Source organism: Eurosta solidaginis, chromosome 1 (assembly GCF_040869045.1).
Source record: "Eurosta solidaginis isolate ZX-2024a chromosome 1, ASM4086904v1, whole genome shotgun sequence".
In the NCBI taxonomy this organism is placed as follows: Eukaryota; Metazoa; Arthropoda; class Insecta; order Diptera; family Tephritidae; genus Eurosta; species Eurosta solidaginis.
The window spans coordinates 142,772,124-142,784,466 of record NC_090319.1 but is presented as its reverse complement, the minus strand read 5'-3'; the positions used below and the strand labels follow the sequence as shown (position 1 = coordinate 142,784,466).

General features: G+C 40.1%; 1 protein-coding gene across 2 annotated transcripts in view; it reads left to right on the top strand.

Annotated features, from left to right (window-relative positions):
- LOC137236857 (uncharacterized protein CG1161-like) overlaps positions 1 to 12,343 on the top strand; it is a 282,206-nt gene that overhangs the window by 55,186 nt on the left and 214,677 nt on the right. The gene's annotated exons all lie outside the window — the stretch shown is intronic.

Genomic DNA, 12,343 nt, shown 5'->3' with positions numbered 1-12,343 from the left:
CAGAAAAGATCGACTAGGCAGAGTTGGTGGAGGTGTGTTAATAGCCGTTCACACTAGGTTTTCTGCGGAGGAGGTGCATTTGGCAGACTCCGCGGATGCTGAGTTTCTTTGTGAGGGTAAAATTGTCTTCAACTTACAAATGTTTAAGTTATATTCACCCATATTCTGACATTTCTTTATATTTAAAGCATTCCTTAATCGTGAAATCTGTGTTCAGTACTGCCAGAGCCTGCGATTCTGTCATTGTATTTGGCGATTTTAATCTGCCATGTGTGACGTGGAGTCTTATAGAAGGAATACTTGTCTCTACTTCTTCTCGCGCTATCTTCTACGATTTCTTATCTGATGCTGGACTTTTTCAAGTGAACAACATTCAGAATAAATTTGGTAAATGCTTGGATTTAATTTTTGCAGACGATTCATCAAATTGTTTTGTAAATCGATGCGATCTCATTGCCCTGCCTGAGGTTGTATATCATCCAGCTCTTGCGATTTTTATGGAATCTCACAATCTATCTGAGCTTATCTCCAATGTAGTTCGAAAGATCCCTCACCGATTTCTGTTTAGAAAAGCTAACTGGTCTAAATTAATACTCGAAGTGTCGAAAATAAATTGGCCTGAATACGATGGGGATATTGAGAGTACATAAATCTCATTTTAATAATGTTTTTATACGAAATATTCCAAAAATGCATACATATGTCCGAAACCACTGCAATAGCATCGTCGGCTTGGAGCACTAAGGAACTGAAACGCCTGAAAAATCAAAGGACGCGTTCTTTCGCCTACTCAATTTTACGTTACAAGTATAACACGTTAAATAGAAGTTGTTACAAGAACTATATCAGTATGATTAAGAGCCAAATTTTTGACAATCTTAAGTCGTTTTTCAGCTTCGTTAATTCGAAAAAGAAGATAAAAGGGTTTCCTTCTACAATGAAGCTGAATGATCTCATTTCCAACGATAGTTTCGAAATTGCAAATATGTTCGCGGATTTCTTCGAATCCAATTATTCAAATACCTCTCAAATACCCGCCATTGAATTATCCTTTCAAATTGTCTCCCCTGAATTCCCAGTCCCATTTATACGTACTGATGATGTTTTAATTGACCTGGAAACTCGAAAAATTTCTTACTCTGGAGGTCCGGATCAAATTCCGTCAGTTGTGCTGAAATCTTGTGCTTGGTCTTATATCTACCTCTAGCCTGTTTGTTCAATGCCTCCCTGAAGCAAGGGATATTTCCCAAGAAGTGGAAAGAATCATTCATAATACCACTGCATAAAAATGGAAGTAGAACGTGTGTTATAAATTATAGAGGAGTAGCTAAGCTCAACACTTCCTAGGTACTTGAATCGCTTATCACAATACAACTAGCTTTTAGAGTATCTTCATTAGTTGACTTTTCACAACATGGCTTTTGCAAGGGTAAGTCTTCGGTGTTCAAATTGCTTGAGTTTACAACCTTTGTATCCAACAGTTTTAAGACTAATTGTGAAGTTGATGTTATTTATACTGATTTTAATAAGACCTTTGATAAAGTTTCTCATTCCATACTTTTATTCAAACTTGATCGGTTAGGATTTCCTCCATTGTGCCTCTCTAGGGTTTCTTCTCATTTAAAGGATAGAAAACAAACAGTTATATTCAATAATTGCGGGTCTAGGTTGATAAACGTATCTTCTGGGGTTCCACAAGGCAGCCACCTTGGTCCAGTTTTGTTCCTGCTGTTCATTAACGACCATCCAAGTGTTTTGAAGCACTGCAAGCCGTTGATGTACGCTGAGGATGACTTATAATGCCTATCCGCTTACCGGTGGATAGGGCATTTCTTCAGGCTGATCTGAATTATCTCTGTTGATTGGTGTAATGTAAACACCGTGTCACTAAACCTGCCGAAGTGTAAGTTCATGTGTTTTACAAGGAAGTCCTTCCAATCCCATTATTATGCTATTGGCGATTATTTAATCAAGCAAGTCACAAACTTTATTGATTTAGGCGTTACAATGGGCCCAAAACTGGATTTTAAATTTCATATTGAATCTTGATTGAATAGGGCTAAAGGTATTTTGGCTTTCGTTAAACGTTGGTCTAAATAATTCAATGACCCATACGTTACAAAAACTCTCTTTATATAGTTGGTCAGGCCTATTTTGGAATACGCTTCAGTAATTTGGAATCCGCGTTATCAGGTTCATTCTGACAAGCTGGTATTGGTACAGAAACAGAGCCGCAGGGAGATGCTTGGCGTCTTATTTATTGTAAAACTAATAAGAGGGTCAATAAATAGTCCATTTTTGTTTGGTGAAATCAAGTTTAATGTTCCAATTAGGCCATCTATCAGATCGAATTATGAAATGCACGAATCATTTCGCTGTTTATGCCATGATTTTAATAAACACTGTAAAAATTTTGACGCCTGTGACTCGTTTTTTAGTATTAAAAAATGTCTTTTAACCACATTAAATTTATAATTTGAAATGAAACAAAGAACGCTAAACCGCGAAAATACTGTTCAACCCTCTATTTCAAATATAAAATACCAGTTATTGAAACATGATCATTATTTTTATATGTATGTACTCAAATTTATTCTGTTTAAATTTTGTCTACTATTAATTTGCTCTATTGTTATCAATTTCATAAATTCTCGTGTGCCCCTTCCGGGAAAACAGCTCCATCATGAGTACTCTGCGTGAGGTCTTTTGGAGATACTTACAAGAATTCATTTACTACGTTTTAACTTCTGTTTACTTCTAAGTTTTGAATTTGAAATTGTCAAGCGTTTAATTAAATACTGTTTAAATATTATTTTAAAATATTTCATATGTTATTTATATCGTACATTACACCTTTGAGTTAAGTGTCTGTATATTTGGTCTGATTGATTGTTTAATTTTTAGACTGGTAAATAAATAAATTAAATTAAATTATTACTTCACTTTTATCGATATAATTTGACGCATTAATTTTACAATGTAACAATTAACTTATTTTCATTAATTAAATAAACTTACTTACTTAATTGGCGCTTAACCGTCTAAACGGTTATGACCGTCCAACAAGGCGCGTCAGTCGCTCCTTCGCTCCGCCAACCGGCGCCAATTGGTCACAACAAGTGAGTTTAAACCGTTTTCCACGTGGTCCTTCCAACGGAGTGGGGGCCGCCCTCTACCTCTGCTTCCATAGGCGGGTTCCGATAGAAACACTTTCTTGGCCGAAGCATCATCTTTCATTCGCATAACATGGCCTAGCCAGCGCAGCCGCTGCGTTTTAATTCGCTGGACTATGTGGATGTCTGCGTATATCTTGTACAGCTCATCATTAAATCTTCTTCGGTACTCGCCATCGCCAACGCATATAGGTCTATAAAGCCTTCGAAGAACTTTTCTCTCGAACACTCCCAAAGCCGCTTTATCTGCTGTTGTCATGGTCCATGCTTCTGCCCCATATAGTAGGACGGGTACGATAAGTGACTTGTAGAGTATGATTTTCGTTCGCCGAGAGAGGATGTAACGACAGCCTTTCACCACAGGTACTGGTTTGAGTGAATGGTAGCGTGTGTCCGTATCTGTGTGTGGTGTCTAGATTCGTGCCTCAGCCGCAATGTTGCGAAGAACGTATCTGCACTCCGCTATGACAACATTTTTGCAGCGCAAGTGACCAGTCGCTTCGGCATCAGGTTGTTTTTAGCTGCAGCAATGTTGCCAAAGGTATAGCTACATTGCGGTGAGGGCACGAACGAAATGTATCTGTGTAGGTGTTATTTTGTGTGAACGTACACATGTGTGAATGTATGATTGTGTAAACGCATAAAGGAAAGTACGGGAAAGCGGAAAGTAAAAAGCTTGTATGTGTTAAAACTATCCGTTTTGGGTAACTTTCCTTACCACGTCGGTAGAGATAAAAAAGCAAAACGTTAGCCAACGGGCCAAAAGTACATTTTTAACAGTGTCCAGTGGTGGTTGCCAAAGAGGTAATCATTTAAAAAGTGCGCGAATTAAACCGCAAAGTTACCATTTTGTAAAGAAAAAAAAAGAAGTTTTCTTAAATTGTGCGTGCCGCGCCGTAAAGTATAGTTTCGGGATATGTACCGCCGAATCAACCAAGCCTTCACCAAAAGGCGATAAGCACCCAGCCAGATCCAGGTAGGTCCACCTCCAGTTTTTGTTTGTTTTCCTAGGCGTGCTCGACGGGATCTGGGTCCTAGTCCATCTCCTAAGCAAGCCCAAATCAAAATTGCAAGCATATACATAAGCCTACGTACAATTATATGTATGTAAGGTGAGTATATGAGCATGCAAACAAGAAGTGTATGTATAAATATGGTTGATGAATTTTTAAAGCTCGACATATATTTTACTTAGTAAAGTTTGGGTTTTTATTCTTTTCTCCTAATTCTAGGTCACCCTGCTAGTTGGTAGGACCCACTGGGCACAGCCATTCCCGGCATATCGGCCACGCAACAACAACTACAAACCGTACCATTCGGCGACACCCAGCCTGAACAACGACCGCCACAACGACATTTTTTTATATTGTTAAGCGCACCACAGCAACAACCACAACTCTTTCATTTGGCAGCGTACATCAATGTTATACTGACGCAAACCGCTCCAATAACACTTCGTATTGGCAACAAACCGACCTCAACAACAGCAACAATTACAACCAATTTTGGTTACAGCAACAACAACACTCACAAAATCCAGCGGCAACACAATCAAAACGAACTCAGTTAACCTATCTTGATGCTATATCCACTTGGTCTAAAATCGCAGCAACAACCACTACGACATTTTCAGCAACATTATTGAGACAATCACAGGAGCCATCAAGGGCCAACAACAACAACAATTAAATTGAATTTTTTTTTTTTGATATTGTATTTATACGTACACTGTTGTGATTTTGTGCATAATTTTGGATGTTCATAAACCCAGAGAAAAGGGTAAAGAGGGTTTAAGGGGCATATGGGGTGTACATTAGTTATATTTCAACTTTAGGTCTTACCTTCTTGGGGGTTTCAAATTAGTCGTACACAATTTTACATTTTTTTTTGCCTATAACGCACTTGTAAATGTTAGGGGCATACATTTCCGTGCTTGCCTATAAGTTTTCAGGTTTTTTTTTTATAAATATTCACCTATTATTTTTTTTTGTTTTTTACGACATTAATTCTGTTTTCCATCATTCATAATTCTATTCATTTTACCTTTTTTGTATCTATGCATTACGCTCATTTCGTTTCCTTTGGGTTTAATTTTCCTTTTTTTCATCTTGGTTCCTTTTTTGACATTCGTTATTAGAATTCCAATCCTCCAGATATTTCCTATAACTTTTGCTTTTCTTTGCTTTTGCTTTCAGTTTTAGCTCCTCGCCACCGAAACAGTAAGCCACGTAACAATGGCGCCCAACGTTAATAGCCCGATCACCTTTTTAGTTTTTTATCTTTCCATATTTTTTTTTGTTTTTTTTGCAAATCATTTTTAAATTTATAGTTTGCTTTGCAGTTTTTTATTCTCCATTAATCCTTCAAGTTCCGCTTTTATTTTTGTTTTGTTTCCAATATTTGCGTCCAGTTTTTAGCTCTTGTATTTCCAACGATAATAGCGCGATAATCTTTTTTATTTCCCACATTTTTTTTAAGTAACTCTATTTGTCACTATTCTTTAATCTTCCCACTTTTATTCCAAATTTCCTTGTTTTTGTTTTTTATCCCATGTTCCTTTCAAACCCAATCCTTATTTCCGTCTTTTGACTGGACAGGGACCGTCATGATGGCAACGTCGTTTGGGTTTGCCTGGCCGACAAGTGTCATCATGACAATAAGATAGGGATTAGCGAAGTGCTCATACCAGGGTTTCTTCTCCGGGTTCCTGCAATTTGACTAAGTGGTACCTGGTATGACACTTAGCTAGTGACGGACTTAGGTAGGAGATCGTGGCGAGCTGTCCAGGCTACCTTACCGGAAGTCCAGCATTCCCGGTAAGTGAGGTTTACAGTCGTCGCCACGATAGTTAGGAGAGGAGGTGTGTGGCATCCACTCTTAGGGATAAGCCCATGATCGTGATGTGCCCCACTTCCACGGACAGCATGACGGCGGACTTGACACTAGATGTTTAGATACGGACGAACATACTGCCTTCACCGAACCTTCGCCAAGGCAGCACCAAAAACACCAAGACATATATATTCAAGTTCAGTTAACCTATTTTCAACCATTAAATTCGATACTTTAAAATTTTCAGTTTTATTAATTTTATTTATATAGTTTTTTTTTGGTTGTTGGTTATTTCATAATCATTAAGATTATTTTCAAAAAGTGTTCACGTTGATTTTAGAAATTTTGGAGTTTATCAATTTTTTATAGTGTTTTTGCTTTTAGTTTTTTTTGTTGCATTATTTTATTTTTTACATTTATCCTATACATCCATACATTGTCGGATATTCCTTTTATTATTGTTTTTTTGGCAATTTTTACCGCAAATATAGGGGTTGAAATTAATTTTGGTTTTAATTAATTTCGATACTGGAATTTTTCTAGTATATATACTAGAAAAATATTTTTTTTTGGTTTCAAACTTGAATTTCCATTATCCTTAAGATACACATATACACATTACCTGAATTTTTACACACACACATATATATACGCATTCATACTAAATTTAATTGTAATATTTTCATATTGTGTTTTTTTTTTTAATTAGTTGATATTATAGGTATATTTGGTTATTGGAATTTGCAGTTAGCCTTAACTATATCCATTATATCCTTGCTTGCTTCATATTTTGTTTCAATTTTTACATCTTTGGGAGTATTTTCAAATAAATACTTACATATCTTCTTTGAGTACTTTCCCTTTTAGTCGCTTTGTTGGGGTTTCATAACTTTTGTTACTTTCCGCGTTTAGATTTTTTTTTTTTGGTCAAATTTTTTTTCACATACCGACAGTGGATGTCGGAGAAGGAAGTCGAAAATAGAGTTTTTGGGGGATTGGGTATTCTCGACTCCCAGAGGCGTCTAACTAGGAGCCGTGCGCGAGCCGTAGAAAACCAAATAGTTGGTTCAGTTTTTAACCAAATTGACGGGTATACCGAGGCCCGTTGACTTTGTCCCTACGGACTATTTTAATAGGTGCGCGTCGCGGATCTTCGGAACTTTTGGCCCTGAACGTCCAATTAGGGTCTCTTTCGCGAACGGGGTGTCGTTAAACGAGTCCGAAAATAGTCTAAACTTCTCCCAAAAAATCGATTTGGTGTGCCAAATGGTCGACAAGGAAAACGTAGGTGCCCAGGGGGGTGATGTTCCGGCGCAGAACGCACCATCAACGAATGTCGGCACTAGCCTTGATGCTCCTCAAAGCCACACCGCCCAAAATGCAAATAATGTCGAACAGCTGAGCCGAATGATGGCGATGATGGCGCAACAAAACGACTTGGTGGCGCAAATGGCAAATGAGGTGATGAGCATTAAGACCAGTGTCGATAACCTTGGTGGCCGCGTAGCAGACATAGAAACGTCTGCGCAAGCGTCTGTACATCGGTCCGCCTTGGCATCTATGCCCGAGCCTCGGAGCCGGAGGGGGGGAAACGCAGAGCGCGTCAATGAGACAACGGTCAGTTACAGTACCGGGCGAGATGCCAGCGATCCTCCCAGGTGGATGAAGCTTGACCTTGAAAAGTGGCACATCAAATTCGATGGGACCAGTAAAGGTATAAGCGTCGAAAGCTTCATCTTTCGGGTGGAGAGGATGCGCGAGCAGCATAATATTTCCTACTTCCAGGTCTTCACGGACTTTCATAGTCTGGTTTCCGGCGGTGCTTTGAAGTGGTATTGGCAGGTCCTTGAGGACCACGCAGACGAACCCGATTTCGGCTACTTCGAACTGAAAGCCGAAATGCTAAGCCACTTCAAATCCGCCGAGTCCGACTATGAAATCATCCGTGAAATCATGGAAAGGAAACAGCTGTCCGCGGAAGCTTTTGATGACTTTTATGCCGAAGTCCACAATATGACGTTTCGTTTGCGGAAGAGGATCCCTGAGAGGGAGTTGGTTGGCATCATCAGGGGCAACCTCAAACCGTACCTGGCCAACTTGACCTTCGCCATAAAAATGGACTCGTTGGCGGAGCTCAAGGCGGAATGCAAGAGAGCCGAAAAGCTTATTAAAGAAAATAAAAGTAGGTCGAGGGTCATTAATGAAATTCATTTTGAACAGCCAGAGCAATTAGGGGAAACAAAAGTCGAAGCTTTTGATAGGAAGCCTCAGCGCTCACCCCAACACCAATCCCAATCCTTACCCCAATACCAACCACAACCTCAACTCCTACACCAAACCCCAGCCAATCCCAATAGTGTTCGTCCTTCTGTTAGTCCTGCGTCTAAGTCGACTGTGAATGCCGGTGGATCACTTTGTGAAAAACCCGGCAGAAGCACAAAAACCAAATAAATGTTCGTCCTCGTTCCACAATATGGTCTGTTTTGCGTGTGGAAGTGATTCGTCCTTTTGCGTGTTTAAGCCCAAGCAGGGAAACCCCAGGCTGGCGGAGTTGACCGGGGACTCCAGCCAGAAGACAGGCAACCCGGCAGCACAACTGTAAAGATTTTGAGAAGGGAAAAGGTAGATAGGAGAGTTGAAAAGATAGAGGGAAAGTTGAAAAAGCGCGAGGGAAAAAGTTTACATCAGAGGAAAATTGAATATGAAGAAGCTAGGAGAAGAATTTTTTGTGAAACAATAGATATTAATAAAAAGAAGAGAAATTTTAAGAAAATAGAGAAAATGCGTGAGAAGAGGAGATATTTTAAGCGGCTGAAAAGTAAAATAATTGCCACCATAGTCACCGTGAAAGGTGATAATAGATTTTTTGCAAAAACCACTATAGGAGGTCAGGAAGTATTGGCTCTCTTGGACTCAGGGGCGAGCGCCAGCTGCTTAGGCAAAGACTCAGCTGCACTCCTTCGGGGAAAGGAAGCCTTGATTGTGCCAATCAAGGGCCAAAATATTCTAACCGCGAACGGGGAGGAAACCGCCGTGGTAGGAGTAATAAAGTTACCCGTTGTGTGGAATAACACCTCCAGGGAATTGGAATTTTTGATTGTACCTGATCTACAACAGGAGGTATACCTGGGGGTGGACTTTTGGAAGGCTTTCGGCATGAGTGTTGTGAGTAAGGGTGTGGGTGGTAGTGTGAATGGTGCCAGTGTGGCGGAGCTCGTGCCCGCCGAGGGTGACTTGTCTTTCGACGCTGTGCAGCACGTTTTAACGCCGGAGCAAAATAATAGGTTGGAGCGTGTAAAAGCCCAATTCCCGTCCTTTGCGGTATTAGGGTTAGGCCAAACAGATAAGGAGGAACACGTCATCGAGGTGGTTGACGAGAACCTGCCAGTAAAGCAGCGCCATTACCCGATTTCACCAGCTATTCAAAAACTCATATACGCAGAGTTAGATCGAATGTTGGACATGGGAGTCATCGAGGAGTCAAACAGCAGCTGGAATTCGCCGGTATCGCTGGTAATAAAAGTGACGAAAAACCGCTTGTGCCTTGACGCTCGCAAAGTCAACGAACGAACAATTAAGGATGCCTACCCCTTACCCCACATTGATGGAATCCTCAACCGACTACAAAATACACGGTTTATTTCCGCGATAGATTTGAAGGACGCTTTCTGGCAGATTCCTCTGGAGAAGAAGTCAAGAGAAAAGACTGCTTTTACTGCCCCTGGCCGACCCCTTTACCAATTCACGGTTATGCCTTTCGGGTTGTGCAATGCAGCACAACGAATGTGTCGTCTCATGGACAAGGTCATTCCGGCCGCTTTACGTGAATGTGTTTTTGTTTATCTTGACGATTTGTTAGTTTGTTCTGTAGATTTCGAGTCCCATATGTGTTTATTGGAAAAGGTCGCTCGGTGTCTTCGCAAAGCTAAGTTAACAATTAATGTCGAAAAGAGCAAGTTTTGTTTCAAAGAAGTTCGATATCTAGGGTACGTGGTCGGGGATGGATGTATTAGGACAGACGCCAACAAAGTGGTGGCTGTGCGGGACTTTCCAGTACCGAAAACCCCGAAGCAACTACGACGGTTCCTGTGTATGTCGGGCTGGTACCGACGTTTTATACAGGACTACGCGACTACTGCAGCTCCGCTGCACGACTGCCTCAAGAAAGACAAAATCAAAAAATTTGCAATGACCGACGAAGCAACGAAATCATTTGAAATTTTAAAGCAGAGTTTGGTTTCTGCACCGGTGCTTACACATCCGGACTTTAATCGTCGTTTCTATATTCAATGTGATGCATCAACTGCCGGAGTGGGAGGCGTTTTGTTTCAACTGGACGATGACCAGAACGAAAGACCGATTGCCAACGTTTCGGCAAAACTTAATAAGGCGCAGAAAAACTATAGCATTACTGAACTTGAATGCTACGCCGCGATCGTGAGTGTGAAAAGATTCCGACCTTATGTGGAAGGAACCCCGTTCACCATCATAACTGATCATGCCAGCCTCAAATGGCTCATGAATCAGAAAGATCTTTCTGGGAGGTTGGCAAGGTGGAGTTTGAAACTCCAGGGTTATGATTTCGATATCCAACATCGAAAAGGTGCGCAAAACGTGGTTCCCGACACACCCTCACGAATGCGCATGGACGAAATACAGACGAACGACAGAGCCATAGACGTGTGTCTCGAGTCACCGTGCTTCGAGTCGGAGGAGTATACGTAGTTGAAGAAAACGGTGACCGAGAACAAAGACAAGTTACCGGATTTGTGTTTATCGGACGGTTACGTTTACAAACGGACGCAATTCAACAGGGGGGATGATCTTCTATCGGACCAGACCTGGAAGCTCTGGGTTCCGTCGGAGTTGCGACCGGGGCTGGTAGAGTCGTCTCACAGCTCACCTATCGCTGGCCATGGTGGCATCCACAAAACATTATCCCGACTACGTCAAAAATACTACTGGCCAGGAATGGTCACCGATGTATGCCCTCACGTAAAAGACTGCGAAACTTCCAAAACTAACAAAACTCAAAACGTTTTCAAACAACCTATGATGGGAAAACAAAGGCTCACCGAGCGACCATTCCAACGCTTGTTCATAGATTTTATGGGTCCGTACCCGCGTACTGGAGATGGGAATGTATATGTCTTTGTCTGTCTTGATCATTTTTCGAAATTCGTATTCTTAAAACCAATGAGAAGGGCCACTTCAGCTGAAGTCATGAAATATTTAGAGAAAGATGTTTTTCACATATTCGGCGTGGCCGAATATGTCCATTCGGACAATGGAAAACAGTTTGTGTCGGAAATGTTTAATACATTTTTGGAAAAATATGGCACAAAACACATAAAAACTGCATTCTATTCGCCACAGGGTAACGCTGCAGAGAGAGTTAACCGATCAGTATTACAAATAATTAGATCCTTCATAAAGGACAATCAAAAGAATTGGGACAAATGCGTCAGCGATGCTGCATTTGCGCTCCGCAGCGTTACACACTACGCAATCAACATGTCGCCTTATTTTGCCACTTTCGGTATGCCTATGATACAGCATGCTGCATCATATGAGCTATGCCGAAAGCTGGCGGCGGTTAAGGACGTTGATTGCGACATAGAAGCATCCAGCGATAGAATGCAGCTCATCGGAGACAAAATCATGAAAGAGCTGAAGTTGGCCCATGAAAGAAGCCAAAAGGGATATGAAACTAGAAGTAGAGATGTGAAGTTTAATATTGGACAAGTGGTATATCGCCGAAACTTCAAACAAAGTTCCCAAGCCGAAAATTACAACGCTAAATTAGCTCCAAAACAAGTAAGATGTATTATTTTAAACGTTATAGGGAACTCAATGTATGAACTTGGCGACAGCAATGGGAAAAAGATCGGCGTATACCACGCTAAAGACATTTTTGCAAAATAGTTTAATGTTTTTTGTAGTGCTAGTACTCTTGTTCTACGTTATTTATTTATTTATCGACGTATTTTATTTATTTATTTATTGACGTATGTGATTATTTTATTAAATTATTTTTATTTTTCTTGACTTTTTTATTTATTTGATTAATTTTACATTTATTTAGATTTTGTTTATTTATTTATTTATTTTACATATTTTTTTACTTGACTATATGATCTGTGATATTTTATTTTATTTAATCCTTTTATTGCATCTTTTTTATTACCAGTGATATTTTATTTTATAGTTTTTATTAAGTTGTATTATCTGTGATATTTTTTTTAATTATTCTAGATTTTAGATTCATCCTGTGATATAGGTTATGTATGGTATAAGGAGTAGGAGTGACCCAGTGACGTAGTATGTAGACGTGGCAA